Here is an 18,985-nt window from a genome sequence, read left to right as displayed (position 1 = left end):
TCCAAGGCTCAGCGGGCAAGTCTGCCCACTGGCTCCTTAAGGTGTCGATCACCAAATCCAAACCCTCGACTCACATTCAAAATTGCTTTAGGGGAGTATACCACAGCAAGACCAATTTTAAACCATTGTGCACCATCATTTTAAAATTTTGCACCAAACTGGATTAAAAGATATAATAAACTGAAAATGGGCGGGCAAAGTTAATGGTAACTTTAAATGACTTTTTTTCCTAAATGTAAAAAGCTTAGCTGGTTGCACTAGTTTTGCACCACCATCTAAAAATTTGCACCAAACCGGTTAAATATATATATTGATTTGAAACCTGACTTGCCAAGTTGATGGTAGTTTGCCACATTGCATTTTCAAAATGGAAAAAGTCAATCCTGATGTACATTATTTGCACCATTGTGCAGCAATTATTTAAAATTTTGCACCAAATAAACTTAAGTTATAATTACATTCGAAACCCGGCGAGTCAAGTTAATGGTAGCTCGACGCTTCCATATTTTTTAAAAGGTAATACCACATAGTGTTGTGGGTATTTCGCACCATTGTGCACTATCATTTGAAAATTTTGCACCATACCGGTTAATGTCATACTTCCATTCTAAAAATGCATATTATGACCGGCCAATAGGCGGGCCAAGTTAATGGTAGCTCGCCACTTCCAAATTTTTACCTCTCCGAGGGGACTTTGTACTCTAGGAGGGGTCTGTCTGTGGGTCTGTCTGTCAGGCCTGCGAACGCGTTCGCATTTTCGGGGCAAAGGGTAATCACTGCGTACGCAGTTTCTTAGAATCAGGGAAAAGGTTTTTCCAAAAGCGCCCTCTTTTTGTCATTGGGTGTAGTATAATTTTTTAATCGGCCGGGATTTGAACCCGAGCCCTCTTGAACGACAGGTGAGCGTTCTACCGCAGAACCATGGATACAGTTACGCATCACTGAAAATTAAAAACTCTTCCGAGGAGAGGTATATTTTGGCTTGCCAACTTGTATTATTTGAATTTGCTCTTTCCAAGCTTTTTAAGTTAACGACAGCCTCCCCACTTTCGATTTCAATAATTAAAACGTGGATAAACATCTGCACTACCATGCACCACAGAGATATTTCATCGCGCCGCACTCGTTAAGGAAATATAAAGGGTATTAGTTAAAATAAAAACTTGAAAAAAATTACTTATCAACTGTAAGATAGTCGACATTTTTAGCAGCTTATAAAACAGGCGTAAACGCGAACGAATACGGTTTTTCCTAACGTCTGAACAGGAAAGTCGTAGACGATAGGGATTACGGTTGTCTTATTAGCTGAAAAAAAATATTTACAACAACTGTTATAAATGCCTACCTTGGGATCTAATACACAAACGACAACGTAAAAATGATTGACGAACGTGTGTAAAGATAAAAATTGCAGGGGCTCAAATCGGGAGGCCGGTGGAGCTCCATCGTGCAAGAACCACATTCGCTGTCTAGTCGCTAACGGAACGTCCTCCAGTAGCTCTGGTAAGGCTCGTTGAAGAATTTCATTTAGCTTAGGTGGAAGGAAATAACTCTCTGTCGGCCTTCTTGGAGGTCTTAGCGTTGTCCAAATAAATCGTACTGATCAAACCTCTTCGGGAAACAAACCGCCGAAGAGCGAATAGGAAACATTCGGTTGTCAAATTGGACACCAACTCTAAATGCACAGCTCTCGTGGTTCCACAAGTAAATAAGGCGATATAAGCCTTCTCCCTCTTTCCGTTTAGTCCCTTAACGTATACCGGGCTGGCGAAATCCACCCCTGTTACTACGAAGGGAGACGAATCGGTGATTCGATATCTGGATAAAGGAGCCCACTTTACGTCAGTGGGCTTCAATCTCAATTTCTTGCAGATAAGGCAACCTTGCAAGACCTTCTTCGTTGTTTGTCTGGCCTTTGGTATAAAAAAAATACTCTCTATTCTGTTAGCGTGGCCAGCACTCCCGAATGCATTACCCTGCGATGAGCGGATAGGATGAGCATATGAGTAAGTTGATGATCATTCGGAAGAAGAATAGGATGTTTAGTCTCAAACGAGAAGATCGATTCTTGTAATCTGCCTCCTATTCTTATGATTCCATCATTGTCTATATGATAGAGTTATTCGTATTTCTACAGAAATGGGAAATGCAGTGTGTCAACAATATAATATAGAACAAGTCGTTTGCCCCCCTAAAATGCGAAGTTGTGTGTTTATAACTGCAGCAGTGGATAATATAGACCATAACCCAAGCTCAACAACATCAAAAGAGTCATTATCATGGCACTTATATCTCTTTCTTTCATCACCCCAATTTCAATGGCGAGGGCTTTGACCAAAAAATTCCCACACTTACGAATACTAATGTATCTAAGATCATGGACTCTCTATCAAAATACTTCACAGAAGTGCATCCAGTGGCTTGCAGTGTTAAAGGATCAGCAGTTCCACCAACGAAAATTTTCCTAAACACGAAATAGCAGAATCCAAGTGGCTAGATTATGCAAAGATCTATCGCTAATAATACTGTGGAGAACATATCCTGGTCTGCATACCACGCTAGCCTACTTCCTGTAACGAAATAATTTGTTACAGATCCCGGTGTGTTGCTTCCTCTTTTCCTTGAAAGTGCTCATACTGTAGAAATGATCAAACATTTAATGGACGTTTTGAAGAACACCGTTCAGCATCTGAATGCTGGTCAAACACCGGTTATCGCTTTTGATCAGCCGTTATTTACATTGTCGAAACAAATTCAATGGAAGTGGCCCGATAGGTACGGAGAGGACAAAATTGTGGTAATGATGAGTGGTTTAAATTTTGAAATGGCTTTCTTGAAAACGATTGGCGATTGGCTTAAAGGCAGGGGCTGGGTTGAAGCTCTGGTACAAGCTGGTGTTGGAACAGCTGGAGTATGCGATTCGTTTTTGAATGCGGCACATATTAAGGAGGGCGCATGAAGTAACCGTATATACTTCAGAATCGTGCATACCAACATTACCAAAGTCAACAGCTGAGTGAAGAAAATGAGCTTCTGGAGTTTTCAGAATGGCGTAATCAAAAAAATAAATGCATTCCTCAATGGCAATACTGGGACACTGTGATCAGATTACACTCTAAGAAATAGGGGTGTTTAAAAGGTTTTAAGAAAATGTTACACCTCGTTCACACCGTTTTAACACTTACAAAATGGAGTTACTTTTTAAAGGTGTAACACTATTCAAATGTTTAAATAAGATAAACATTCCAAGAAATTGGTATTCGTTTCACACCATTCTAACACCATTTACACTCAATTTGAATGGTCGAACCCAGATTCAACACCATAACCAAACAATTAAACCGGTTCTAAGCACTCTCCACAGTTTGTGAAACCATATATCAAATAACATGTAAGCGCACTTTTAATCAGTTATGACGCATCTTTTAAGCGTTAAATCACACCTTCAAAAGTGTTAATACGCCCTTTATTAAGAGTTAAATCACACCTTTAAAAGTGTTAATACGCTTTTTTAAGAGTTAAATCACACCTTTAAAAGTGTTAATACGACTTTTATTAAGAGTAAAATCACACCTTCAAAAGTGTTCATACGCCTTTTTAAGAGTTAAATCACACCTTCAAAAGTGTTCATACGCCTTTTTAAGAGTAAAATCACACCTTTAAAAGTGTTAATACGACTTTTATTAAGAGTAAAATCACACCTTCAAAAGTCTTCATACGCCTTTTTAAGAGTTAAATCACACCGTTAAAAGTGTTAATACGCCCTTGTTAAGAAATAAATAACACCTTTAAAAGTGTTAATACGCCCCTTTGTTAGAGTAAAATAGTACCATTAAATCTACAACGCCTGGGCCAATGAAATGATACATAATCCCAAATTTCACCATCGTGAATTCTATATAACAGAGCTGGTCCGAGACGATCAGCCATTACGCCTTAAGTAATATCTCCATCGAGGGTGATCACTTAATAAAAATGTGATGAAGGTATGTTTTTATTCTTAAGCTATCAAAAATCAGAAAGTTTTTTATACATATTTTATCTCTTCGTCATTCTGTTTTTTAACAGATAAGAATACTTTTTGTCGCGCTTGATTTTCGGTATAATACGCCCGGACATTATTGCTCTTTGTCGCAGTTAAAATTAGGTCTTATGGTGTAGCCGGTTCGTTGTTGCGTTGCTTTAGTTATACTTCACGTTTTTTGTCAATTGGCTCTATCATTTTACCGTTGCGCCCGGTTTGCTGTGCTGTAAACTTCAACACTTTTTTCAATGGTTTTTAACTAATAAAATATTTTATTGAACATTTCAAAAATGACGTAGTAACACCATTAAAATGGTTATTGAGGTCTTATAGGTGCAATGTACCTTTCAAAAGGGCATTTTAACACCTTTATAGGTGTTATTTATCTCCTACCATGTGCATTTACACTTTTAAAAGTGTGATTTTACCCTTCAAAAGCGTGATTTTACACCTTTAAAAGTGTGATTTTACACCTTTAAAAGGACGCTTTTACACCTCTAGAGGTGTTATTCAACTCTCATCAGGTGTAATTTTTATCTTTTAAAGTGCGCCCTTACACCTTTATGAGTGTAATTTTAATATTTAAATGTGTTATATAACTCTTTGAAAGGGCTTTGAACTCCTTCACGGGTGTTATTTTACTCTTGAAATGGGCGTATTAACACCTTTAAAGGTGTGATTTAACGCTTACAAGCGGCAAAACGACTCTTTAAAGGTGTTTTATTACACGGTTATAGGAAATATTTTGTGCCACAAACAAAGAATGTTTAAAAAGTATTTAAATAGTGTGGAAAAGGAGTTTTAAATCTCATTTTTACACCATATTTTTAAGAACTATATCATAAAGGTGTTAATACGGGGTTTGATAGCAGCGAAAAGTGGGTAATAAAACACCCCTAACAGTGTAAAATTTCAATTCATGAAAAAGTGTACAAATAGTGTTAAAACGGTTTGAACCAACACCCCAATTTCTTAGAGTGTAGGAATCCTTTTGTTTGTATACGTCCGTTCTTTGCGAAAAGCGGAATTTAAACAGTATCTAGCTGCGTTGACCGAGCTAACATCTTCCTTCTTTGCATTGGACCACACCAACAACGCTCGTTGGACACCTGTACAACTCAGAGACATAGCAGAGCTGGAAACCAAAAATCCTACCATTCACAGAGAGGTCAACGATGGAAACTTCACAGTGAAAAAGACTAATCGGATCTTCTCCGCCATTACCCTTGACCAAGCTCACGAACAAAATAATGCGGTTATTAAAGGCGATGGAGGAGCTGTTGGACTCACAGATAACCCAAGTGCATTCACGCGTTGGATGGTGGCGGGACCTGAAGTGGCCAGAGTCATCAACGAATTTCAAGATGAAATTGGAGGTCACTGTTTTGCACCCCACCACGAACAAGCAACAAATGTTCAGGCGTCATTCAAAAAAAATGTAAATTCCCTTGTTGAAACCATAGATGAATTTGCCACCCCATTTTTGGAGGAAAGTAGCGATCTACTTGTTTTAAATACAAAAGACATAGCGGATTCTGAGGTCATAAAGTCTATAGCCAATGTTGAAACGATTGGTTAACAACAATTCGAAACATTGGTTACTGAACGACTCGTTGATAGAAGTAAACCACTTGATGATCCTATTAAACGTAATGAATTTTGTCTGTTCCACACAGGCCTGGGGGCCTATTCTTGTCTCGGTTCAGATTTATCGCCTCCGCCTTATCGCCTCGCCATAACGACATGACGAATAACGACATTGGCCAAAAACACTATTCTTGTCCACCTGTCGTTATCCAAGATGTCGTTATGCCGGGAATATCGCCAAGCGAGTTTTCGAACGTCCTTCCTGTTTAGTTAGCCAATGAGCAGCCGAATTTTAGAGATTGCGTCAGTACATTTTTGCGTCGGATTCGTCTGCTGCTGTTTTGAGTTTGACAGCTTCATTTATTTTACGTTCAACTTCATTGTAAGTTTTTTTTTCAAAATAACAATGAGTCGTACAGCTAAAGTAATAAGTGAGCAAAAGTTAATCATCGTAGAATTTATGGAAACAAACGAACGGTTTGTAACCAGAAAATTTGACGCGTCATTTACAAATGACTCTTACGATGCTTTGTGGGTAAGCCTTGTGGAAAAGCTAAACTCTTGTGGTGGGGGAGCGGCCAAAGAAGTAAAACAGTGGAAGAAAGTAAGTTTTAATTTTAAAAATAATAATTTTTATTACATATATAATATTTACGGAGTTTGACAGACTGGAAGTCTGCAACTAGGGCCAAGGCGCTCAAAATCCAGAAGGCAATTGAGGAATAAATAAATAATGGACAGCTTTCTCCGATTGAGCAGCGCTTAGTTAATGTTTTGGGTTTAGGTGGAACATTTGGCCACAGAGAAATCCCGAAGCGGGTTTTGGTGACATAGTTGCAGTAATGGATGCAACTTTAGCTTCTCTTACCTACAGTCCCACAGTTTCTTCTATTTTGGCCCCTGCGTATTCAGTCCCTTCTGCCAATACTTCTCCGTTGCAACCCCGTCGATCTCCCCGACTGAATCAGTCTCTCCAACCAAATAATTCTCAGGGAGATAGGCAATCTCCAGCTGCATCTGTCAGGCAATCCCCAGCTACATCAGTATGGAATGCAAATTTTACAGCAGCTGCACAAAGTAAGTAAAAATACTCTTATTTAATCATATTTCAATAAATTGTAATACTAATGTTGTTTAAAGGGCGTAAACAACAGCGGCAGCAAAGGGTTCGTGCAACTGGACCTTATGCTAGGGCTCAAGAATTGTTTGAAAAAATTAATAAAAATCTGGATAAGCAAACTAAGATAATGGAGGATCAGTTAGAAACTTGGTGCCATTTAGCTAGTTCTCAAAGGAGAATTTCTAAATCTGAGGCTGAGAAGGCTAAGGCAGCCATGATTCAGGCTAAAGCCTTAAAATCTATTGCGCAAACCTTTCAGAGTTTTCATGGGGTCAACTCAGATGATGTCGAGGAGGAGGAAGAAGATTAATTGTTTTTGTATAAAAAGGCCCTTTTAAGGGCTTGTATGTGTAATAAGATGAAAGTGTTTCTTCTAAAGTTGAGTATGGTAAGGGTGTATGACAGTGCCATTTGGCACTTGATATCTTTACCCTTCCATTCTTGGCCTTAGAAGTTTTACCTTTCATTTTGTTATTCCTATATTTCTGCCTTGTGGCGCTAGAAGTTCGGTTTGTTCGGGTTTCTAAAAGAAACGCAGACATCGCGAACATGTACGGAGTACCTACCTCCACGATTGGTTAGCGCTGGGAACTTAGCCACATAACTAATTAAATTTGGAAAATTCCTTTTGGCCTACTATAAATAGATCTAAATTGTATTCTGGTACACCTAAATTTTAATTTCAATTTGTTTTTCTATGCAAAATGGTACACGGTTACTTTTCTAACAGTGCACATCTATAGTGTGTAATGAAACTTACCATATTTTTCTCAGTATAAATTTCTTTAGATATGCATATATCACTTCATTCCAGAAGATTAAAGCTCCATCAAGTGTTCTATAAAACCTACCTCCATCAAGTGTTCTATAAAACCTACCTTAAAAGCAGCAAATATTTAATGGTGAGATAACCGTGTACCTGTTAGCCTTAAGCCAAAAACTTTTAATTGGTTTTTACTATTTTTTTCTAGTTTCTAATTCCAAGGAAAAATAGTTCTATGACTTAAGTTACCAACACTGACCAATCGTGGAGGTAGGTACTCCATACATGTTCGCGATGTCTGGGTTTCTTTTAGAAACCCGAACAAACCGAATAACAAAATGAATGAATTGGGGGCAAAAGTGGGGAAATGAGGCCAACACGATTGCCTAGCCGGTGGGGCCAACTACTAGCCAGTCCGGCCCTGTTCCACACGCCAAAAGCAAAACCTTCTACGAAGGGAAAGCAACAGATACTCTCAATGATAAACAACGTTGAACTGTTTTCTCACCTCTACATTGTTTGCCAAACAAGAGGGGGTGATTTGGATTCGTTCTTTAAGCATGAGAACTAGGCTTTTCCTCCATCTTTCTCTGATGGTGGAAAGAGCGATCTCCTTAAATGTCTTCAAGAGGAGTGAGACACTTTTCTTTAAAGATTACGGATCAAGTTTAGCTAAGCCGTTAATTCTAAGGGTGTATGTGTGATAATAGAAATAGTGTCATCTTTAAATTTTATTATAAAAATGTAAAAACTCTGATTAAGGTTAAGCGGTGAATAGGTTTATTTGTTAGATTAGAAGGATTAAAAATTAATAGTTACCATGTGGCATTTTTCCAAGACAAAACAATATTAGATACATAATGAAATTGGGGACCTATGCGCACAAGGTAAAATCGGAATACTAGATGGTTATACTCCAAAATAAATCGTACGACTTACGGTTATTTACATTGCGCGTGCTAGCTGATGAATGATGTCATTCTTGGATGTGATGGCAATTAGCAAGATCATTCGTGCTTATTTCTAAGCTTAACGAGGCAGCGAGTTCAAATAGTTTTTCGCGATCGCGCATCTTCTATCTTGCAGTCAACTATTCAGGCAGAAAGAATCTGGTGAACATCGCTCGTCCAGCACACAGAGAGAACCCGTTCTTTTCGTCTCATTTGCATGTCCTGTGCTATTCTATTTTCTTTCTTGCGTTCTTTCATTGCGAAACCTTTCGGGGGAAAACCCCAGTTGAATTCGACCCTTATTGGTCAGCAACTGTTTCTCCCCGTTTTGAAACTATCCTTTCTTTGCATCCACTTTACCACCGCACTCGACGCGAGAGGGTAAATTAACCAGCCATAATATTATTTTAGGGTTCCAGGAATAATGTAAAGTAGCAAAAGTAAATAGAACTGATAAGTAGTGATTTTTTAAAAGGGTACCAAAACTGTTACAGGAGGCAGAACCTCAATCAGATGTCCCCGAAGCTACTTGTTTAATTCTTGACGGCGCATTCATTGTGCAAATGCTGCCCACTCACTCAAAGACATTTAGTCATTACGCCAAAGTAATATTCATTCCATATATAGTTTCCAAGCTTCGAAACGTAACGCGGTTAGATGTGATTTGGGACAATTACTTTGAAAACTCTCTAAAAGCTGGAGCAAGAACTGAACTGGGGAAAGGGGTAAGACGACGTGTGGTTGCGGAAACAAAGGTTCCAACCAATTGGAAAAACGTCCTTCAAGAGAACGAAAATAAAAAAGAACTGTTTTCATTCTTGTCTCAACAACTAATGTGTCATCCATTAGGCGAGGGAGATAAACAGCTAGTTGTAACCGATGGAAAGATGGTTCTCAGCAACCCTCCTCTAACCATTCTCGAAGAAATATTTCCCTGCACTCATGAGGAGGCAGATACTCGGATTATATTTCATGCAGTTCACGCAGCCAACAATGGCCACCACCAGATTCTTATACGTACTGTGGATACAGACGTTATTGTTTTAGCGGTAAATGCTACCAATAAACTCTCACAATCAGTCGAGCTTCGGGTGGAATTAGGTACGGGCCAAAACGTTAAATATTTTTCTGCCCACAATATAGTCAAGAGTCTTGGGCCCTCAAAGTTATGTGCTCTACCTAACTGGGTGCGATACTTTGTCTAGCTTCGCCGGCCACGGTAAAACGAAAGCATGGGCCACGTGGAAGGTGTTTCCAGAATTATCAGGAGCCCTTCTAGCTATGTCATGTGCCCCAAAATATATCTCAGATAACGTATATGAAACCATCGAGAGATTCGTTATTTTACTTTACGATCGAACAAATAAACGCGGTGGCATAGACAGTGTGAGGAAAAAACTATTTGCAAAGAACTCTAATGTGCATACATTCCGCCGTCAAAAGCCGCTCATAGACAACACGTAAAAAGAGCAGTGTATCACTGAGGTCATGTGTGGGGTCAGAGTGTAATTGCACATCCTGACCTACCGTCACCATTGTGCTATGCCGCTGGACTAGTGGTATCGTCAGCATCTCAGGTAGCCGGAGAAAATCTTCTGCGAATTGATGAAAAACAGAGGCTTTAGTTGCGGGTTGCATCCTGTTCGCCTGGTGATTCCTGGTAGAAAAACCACGCCCATCCCTCTCTCTCTTATTCTATAAGGTAGGTGGATACATTTTTCTGAGAATCATGAAAAAGCAGAGGCTATAGTTGTGTGTAGCATCCTGTTGGCCTTGTGATTCTCAAAAGAAAAACCACGCTTCTTCCTCAGGTAGGAGGAGAATATCTTCTGGGATTTATGAAAAACAGATGCTATATTTGTGTGTAGCTTTTTGTTCGCCTAGTAATTCCAGGAAGAAAAGCCAAGCACGTCTTCGTATTATTGTTAGTCTCTCAGTTAGGTCGATAATATCTTCTGTGATTGATGAAAAACAGTTGCTATAGTTGTGGGTATTATCCTCTTCACGTCGTGATTTCCGGAAGAAAAAACACGCCCACCTCTCCGTGTAATCGTTATTCTCTCAGGTAGGCGGAGAACATCTATTTGTGTGTAGCATTTGGTTCTCCTGGTGATTTTTGGAAGAAATGCCAAGCCCCTCCTCTCCGTGTTATCATTATTCTCTCAGGTAGGCGGATAATATCTTCTGAGATTCATGAAAAACAGAGGCTTTAGTTGTGATTCCCGGAAGAAAACCACGCCCTTAAACCTTTTTTTCCAATTGCATAGAGCGATAATTTACGTAAACAATTAGTAGCGGAAAGATTAAATTTAACTGTTAGTTCGCGCTGAATATAACGATTTAATAATAAATAGAAAGATTCCTAATTATCGTTCCTTAATAAACATGTTAAACGAGTCCCTGGCAGATGGTGGTAGTATTTGAATTGAAATTGGGAATTTGAGACTGGCCTAGATAGTAATTTTTGCTTCTATAAATTCGTTCTTGTTACCAGTTATGAGAATGCCTTGCGGGTGTCTACCAGCGTTACCAGACGTCCTATAATTATAGGAAAAATCCATAATTTTGCCACAAAATTTTCGGTTTCTTATAATTTTAACAGTTTACTATACAGGGCGTTTTTTCGATATTGATGACCTATAAATCCTAAAATCTGAAAATCTCTTACTGTAAGCGTTAACCGTCGAAGAATTTCTCGGATCGCAGCCGACAAACGCGACGAATAAATGTGTTTTTATTATTTTTAATATTTTATTTGTTTTTTATTTAAAAGTTTTTATTTTACAATACGTCAATGGGTTTATTTGAAAGTGAAATTTTATCAAACATCAGTGGGATATCCGATGAAAAATTGAAATTACCGCCAGATACAATGTGTCCTATAATTTGAACTGGAAATCTATAATTTTTAGTCCTTGGGCCTATAATTTGATTTTGGCTATCTGGCAACGCTCCTGTCTACCCTTAGTTGCTTAAATACGTTTTTGGTAGCAGTAAAAAGTTTACCTAGCTCAAGTTTGTGTCTAAAATATCCCTTCTGACTTAAGTGACATCTTAGTATTATGGGAATTGGTAATATGAAACCTTGTCGAAAATATCGAAATTGTAAAGAAAATCACAGCACGCTTTTTGTCTTTAGACTTTTCTTTTGGTCTATGTTGTAAAATTAGGTAATTAAGGGTACAGGGACTTAATTGTAATATTAAGATGAATTATTTAAAATGGAACTCCACGCGCGGCACTCGTTAAATTTTCGTTCATTTCCGGCGCGCTCCAGACACGGGACATTTTCCGGGGATAAAAATAGGACAAAGTGTTTTTGAATAAGCAACAGAATGTAAACGCGCTGGCGTTACCAACAAAACGAAATAAACGAAAAAAAAGCTTGAAAAATGTCTATCGCAATCGTGGTCGGTAAATAGGGCAGCGCCCGTACACGCTCAACGGATCGCCTCTTTATTAAAATTATTGAGTAAATAAGTGGAAAAGAAATGCCGGAAATCGTGGGGCGACCGACCGTCGAGAAGAAAACGGCCATTTTAAATATAGAGTAGGAGACTTCAATCCTCAATAATTTACATGGTGCTCCCGTTATATCCGAAGGATAACGTGACCGGAATCAAAATAGCGCGCATGCATGCAGTCAAATAAGAGACGCTCGCAATAAGGGCCCCCCTTTTTCTACTTAATCCTCGCGAGCTTTGACGTCCACGGAATACGTATATACCTCGCGGGAAGTCGAAGCCAAAGATATTCGCCACTTAAACTATGCCTACACTCGACAAATAGAAAAACCGGAGTCATTTCCAAAACTCTTTCATTGATTATTATTAATTGGTAGTGATGCTTAGCGACCCCAGCGTGAATATTTCCGACGGTAAATTCCCAGTCAATTTATATAAAATGGGTCAAGTGATTATTACTAAAATATATCGATTAACTTTAATGGATTGTTAATATATATATATTCCTAAAATCGAAGTTTATACGCGCGAGGGAGATTTCGAACCTTAATTTTGGGTAATTCTGAATCGAACTACCTAAAAAGCGGTACGTGGAGAGTAGACCTATAAAACTAAACAATTACCGTAATACAAACGTAAAAGGAATTCCGGAGAAAAGGGTTCATTCTTCGTGAGTACTATTAATTAGACTCGCGTCTTCACGCGAAAAAACAGAGGCAAAAGGTAAGATCACTCTTACAACATGCGATTTACTTTTCTAGTAGGTTCTATTATGAGTAGGGGTGGCGTCAAAGAACTATTAGTGGTCGAATGGAAAACAACAAATGGAATCGTTCTCGAAAGAACCGTTTCCATCTGACAAAAAGGGGTAAATGACACGACCGTTAATATCCCCGCCGATGATGCATTCGCTAGAAACCTAATACCGTTATTCGGGGGAAAATGGGAGCTCGATCAAAACAAACCTGTTGAGTAAAAGACGGCCATTTTCTAATATTTTATACGTTTGGTAACCTTGAACTCCGAAGCGGGCTCTATTAATAAAAGCGAAACCCGTAAGAGCGAGCCATACCGGAATATAGAGGGAAATTTGAGTGCGGGATTAATAGGGAAGGAACGGACTGGAAAGCTATAGTACCGAGATACGGTCTTTGTCAAAGCCTACGCGTCGGCGGCCTTATTCGGCCGGGGATGGCTTACGCTGTACGCAAATAGTTCGTAATAGAGCTAGTATCTCGTTATTTAGAGCGGAGTGACGAGTGAACCGGAGTATTAAGCGTGGTCTACCTTTCCGTGATACGGACGGTGTAATGGCTAGAATAGGTCGCGCCGTACCAGGCCTCGAGTAAGAGCGGGATTAGACGTAATACGGGGCTTATCGAACGGAGTCGCGATTTCGGTTAAGGAGCCTAATTGGGTACCAGCACCAGCGATGCTCTTTCCAGCGAGAAACATTTACCGGTTCGGAGTTTCCAATCGCGGATATCTTCGTCTCGTGTACGGATGAATCCCAACTAAGGCGCGCCGGCAGATTCGATCATGATCTGGAAAGTGTATTCCCTTTTACCGCATAACAAGCGTCCACTCATTAGCGTGAAGTACGCCCCTGAGAAGATAGCCAGCAGCCAGCTCCCGTGATATATAAATTTCGCTCCGTCCCATCTCGCGAACCCTCGTTCGCCCACCATCGTAATATTTAGGGGCATTTATCCGACTGAAATTCACCTAATAAACTTTGATTCCGAGTTGAAAACGACGAAGTTTCGCTTTAACGAACCGAAGAAAGAGAACAACCAGAAGCGGATGGTTTGACGCTAACGGTCAAGTTGGAGTCTGTTCCGCCGCCTATAAAGTATCTCGTTTCGGACGACACCTATAACGCGGTTTCACTCGAATAAACCGAAGCTGGCAGATTAAACGGCGTAATTAAGAAAAGGCGCGGAGGCGGTGACAAAGGACCGGTCAATGAAATGCCCGTAATAAAAGGATGGGTGGCGCGCTTCAACGGAGGCTAATGGGTAGAGAAACTAAGTCGGGTCAGTCACGATCAAGCCACTTTAAAACTCAATTTAAGGGAAAGCGAACTCGGACGTTTCGTTCACGATGAAATTCATATTATCGAGTACTATTTAGCAAGTATCGTCGCGGGGCGATAGTCGCGTAGGTGCCCGAGGGGCTTTCCCCGCTACCGACGGCTCGAGGTGGCCCATAAATCAAGGCAGGCTGCTAATAACGCGTGGTGTCCGCGTAGGCAACTATAGGGTCCACGACGATTCGGAAAGAAAAGTGAAAAGCGCTTTAACGCCCGAGGAAACAGACCGCGTCCGTGTAAGTTCGCGGCTAACAACGATAAATCAGTTCCAAGTCGTTGTTGCCTGGCGGAATCCTCACTTCCAGAATATGAGGGTGCTTGGAATATATAGTACGGATAAGGCGCGGGAGCTCCGAGATAGTCTGTCGCGTCGCGAGTTAAATAATTAGGGAACTGGGCTCCGTTCTTGACATCTTTACAAATTAGAACGAGGAGGAGTAGGCTGGACGATCCGTTAGAGACAGCTGCCCACGGCCCGAATCGAAGAGGACCTCTTCTGCCGTATACGGCGGCTAAGCATCCCGCGCCCGCTGCTGGCCTAACAATTCAAACCGCGAATCGAAATCTAATCTAAAACATACGAGATTTTACCTGGCGTCCTCCATTATTCCGAATTTAGATTCGAAACTTTATAAGCACCCGCGTCTAGAAGCTACGAGGCGCTTCGGAGCAGCGTATTCTTCGTTTGGGACCGCGTCTTAAATCCGAATCGATTCTATAGGGCCGAAATTGCGACGAATAACTCGCAGTATCTCGTAGTCAGAGGCAATCTTTTGCAGCGGGGGAGCCTAAATGGGAGATTTTTAATCAATGCGGATCTCGACCTTCAAAATAAAGGTTTTTAAAATTGAATATTTGGGCATCCATGTTCAACAGGTTTATCATAAATTTAAAAAATCATAGTTACCACGATATATTTATTAAATAATTAAACTTGGTATTGCGAAATTTAAAACCGTAATAACCGTAATAAGAAAGTAACGGATACTTAAAATGTTAATTCTAAATGTCGTGTCTAGATAAACCGTGTTTATTTTGATAAATTATACAACGTGGGATGGTTAACTAAAATACTCTTTTATCGCATTTTCATTTAATACACATGATTTGCATTTAAAACAGTGGCGATAATGTAATTTTTACGCGTCTAGTTATGAGATAAGGCTAGAAATTATAATCGGTTTAAAATAATAAAAATTACGTAACGGTTACTCATCACTCGGCAAATTTCGGTATTTTAGTTAGGAATCCCAACTCGGCATTTCCGTTCATGTGGATGGTCTTAGCTGTCCCTTGAAACAATTAACTTCTGTAGACACCACATTTACATGAAATTGAATGCTTGCAACGTACAAAGTTGTCAAGCCTTTTATAATAGTAGCAATTTAGATTTATTTCTAATATTGCCCATGTACAGTTTAGAAGTAACTGATACTAAACTTTCATAAATTTATATTTTAATAAACGTTTCATTTTATTAGAATCTTACGTCACTCGAGAGATTTAGGCTTGCGAGTAATTTAGCTTTAATCGCTGCTCATTATAACTTGCGGAAAAACAAAAAAATATTTATCCAATATACGCTGTCCTAACGTTTCGAAAACTATAAATTTTGCCTTAAAATAATTTTTAAAGCTTTTATAAACGTATAAAAAGATTTGCATATCACAACATCGAAAATCGAGAAGTTTATATATCCCTCATTAAAATTATAAACGACCGAGATAAAACGATTTCCTTAATCAAAATGTCCCACTAAATACTTAAAGAACCAAAGTTGGTTCCTGCCTACTTTTTATTCATTTTCATCATTATCTCACTACCTGAGATTTATAAACGTATATTATACGCTTTTAGAACCGGAAGAAAAACAGCGGGTCTCCTCTCATTATAGCGCTAGAACGAAGGAGCTTATCCAAACATTAAAACGAGGGATTAGTTTTGGGAACGACACTGAACGAAGTATACATTAGGACAAGCGGCCTCCTTCGGACGAGTCGGCAAATCCGTCCTAAATTTATGAAGCCGCGAGTTCCATTCGGGAGAACGAGGAATTAAATAATGAAAGAGGCGACGACGCTTTAAATTACTAATTTGTAAGCGAGCGAGCCTAATATATTCCAAACATTTAATCTTAACGCTCTCGACTTAGCGCCGCTCCCTATATACCCTCGACCTTCAACTCGACGTAAATTTACCTTTTAAATTAAACTTACATTGTTACTATAAAATGTATATCCTCGGAAACTGAGTAATATATATTCCGGTATGAAAGAAAAGCTAAGCGCGGAGCCATATGTCGCTAATCAAAAATGCATTCAATGAACAAAATTTGGAGGGTGTCACTTCCAGGAATCTGTCCCGGTTTTACGAGTACGAAAAATATGCCGGTGATTAGGTGAACAACTTACACCATCGGGTATTCATTCGGCCATTACTCGAGGATAAAGCGTTTATTCCGAGTAAAGAATTCTTTCTTTTCGCTTTTCTTTAAATAGGTGAGGCGAAAATGTCGTGGGGCTAATATCTTCCCGCTAAAAGGACGAGCTTCTCGGAAAACCTCGCGGCATACATTTTTCATATCGTAGGATATCGCGGTACACTGGGATCCAAATCGCAATTTCAAAGACGCTCAATTTCCAGAAAAAGAAAGCGAACGTAAGTGTGGATAATTTGCGAATAAAATGAGTATTAGAATCGAAAGTAAAGTTTTTTACGCGGAGGGAAAGTCAATAAAATATTAGGTTCTTATTAGCAAACAAAAGAAAGTAACGGAGCTATATCTATACATTCGTAACTTATATTTATAATGAAGAAGAAGTAAAAAAGAAAACAATATACCATATTTAATTAATTACGGCACGCGCGATAAAAGTAAGAAATAATACTTTTCTAGAGAGAGCTGTAAGAGTATACGTTTTCATAGACGAAACAAACCGAGAACGGGTGGTTCGAGGCTGCAGGGTGGCTGGGGAATAACGCGAAACGCCCTCTAGAATTTCCGTTTTAATTAGTAAGGAATTCCAGAAGTTTCTTGATAAATGAGTCCGAGCTACAAATCGATGTTTATTACCGAAGGCATAAAGTATAAGGAGAAAACTCGTTCGCGGAAAGATATAAAGCGCAAAAACAAACGGCGCGATATAGTTCCGAAACAACGAAGCGACCCGACGTCGTCGCCCAAAGCGAGAAAAGAGGTAAAATCAGCAGGCATCGTAGCGATATCGAACAATACGGTGACAGCCCCAATTTCGCGTCCTATAATAGGAAAGCTATTTTTTTAGCCCGAGTATATCCGCGCGTGTATTGCCCGGGCCCATCTATGTATTCCGCTAAGAAGGGTTTTACGAAATAATTCATCTCTTCTTCGTCTCGCGGGATGGTCACTTTCATCCATCACTAAAAACGCGCGCAATGCCAAGCTACGGCCAGCCAAAAACAAAAACCACTTTCTGGGCATTTATTAGGGGAATCCGAGGTAAGAAATGGGACGAAAAAATACGGCTCGGGTTTCCACCTACGCCAAAGAAATAATCTCCCATTTTCTCTATCTCGGTCTTCAAGCGGATATTAAAACTACACGGCCAACTCCCGTATATATTTCGCTGGACGCGCTCACCGCGGGCGTCGCTCGAGATCCGAGAGGGTGCCGGGGGCTAGTTTATGGGCCAGAGAGAATAGTAGTTGGATAATTCCCCGGAGATTCACCTCTTATTCGGGGCAGATTGAATTTTCTCTTTACGAAAAGAAACAAAAACTCCAAATGTACATATATAGGAAAACACGGATTCCGGCTAAATCAATTGACTCGCGTACGTAGCTTTGGAGTTTACCCCGAAAAAGAATGGCCCGAACTACGGGGTATTTATCACTGAATACGTACAAGTTTGATACAAACTCTACGCTTTAGCTCTCAGGGTATACGCGTTCAGGAATTTCTCGGGCTATACAACTAGCAATAAATAAAACAAATTGATTTATTGCGAATATCGAAGTAAGACGGTGTATTAAATATTCAACGCTGTTTGTTTATTTTTCTTAAAATTAATTGGGTTTCTATGAAAAGGAGCTATGTACGGGTAATTTACTAAAGAATTTTAAAAAGCTCGAATCGGCCCAAATAATACGATTATTGCGTTAACAATTCATATCTATCCCGTAGCGCAGCCCGTTGTCATTGCCACCAAATTCATACGGTACATATCCGTTATACATTGCTTAACGAAGCGAACGTGGTTTTAACCGATGTTGACAAAGAGTTTAGAAAACGTATATCTCGTTCGTTACTTCACCCGGACTACCAGTACCGAATCAGATTCGCTTCGTATACTGTTTATTAATAAATTTAAGTTATTATTGTTAAAAACTTAAATTTATCAATAAGCCGTCGTCTACTAAAAAAACTAATTTGGAAACATTTTTAAAATCCCAAAATGTACAGTTCTTAGAAATGTTTAAGGGTCCAGACATGAATTCCCACAACGGAATCCCTTCAGTAAACAACAAAAATTGCGAGTGAAAATGGGCGTCGCTAATAACAACATCGTACGCTGGAGCAACGCGGTACGAGGGTACCGGTAACGGGAAAAGCCCAGAGGCCATTTTAAACTCATTTACAGCGAGATAGCATTACCGGACGAAGACAACGACGAGCTAAAAAGGAAGGAAGGAGTGGCCAGGAGGACAACACCAAAAAAAAAAATATCTTTTTGGCGCGCGGTCTCTGATTTTTTTTCTCGTCCTCCAAGTCCTTTTCATTACGGCGCTGTAAGCCTTTTTATGCCAGTCGATAATTCCTTCCAAAAACAGGAGGTTGAAGATCTCGCCTACAAGTCGGCCGCTTTCTTTTTATCCACTTCTTCTCTCTCTTAACTGCCATTCGACGCCCGCGGCTTTGATAACGTCTCTTACGCGTGCAGATATCTCGGAACGTTTCGGGCCTCTTCGTAAAAAGAAAGAAGGTAAAAAAGAAAGCTCTTTACCGA

The sequence above is a fragment of the Leiobunum rupestre genome, chromosome 8 (assembly GCF_980474605.1).
Source record: "Leiobunum rupestre chromosome 8, qqLeiRupe1.1.hap1, whole genome shotgun sequence".
Lineage (NCBI taxonomy): Eukaryota > Metazoa > Arthropoda > Arachnida > Opiliones > Sclerosomatidae > Leiobunum > Leiobunum rupestre.
The sequence above is the reverse complement of the archived record's forward strand: the minus strand, read 5'-3'. Positions refer to the sequence as shown.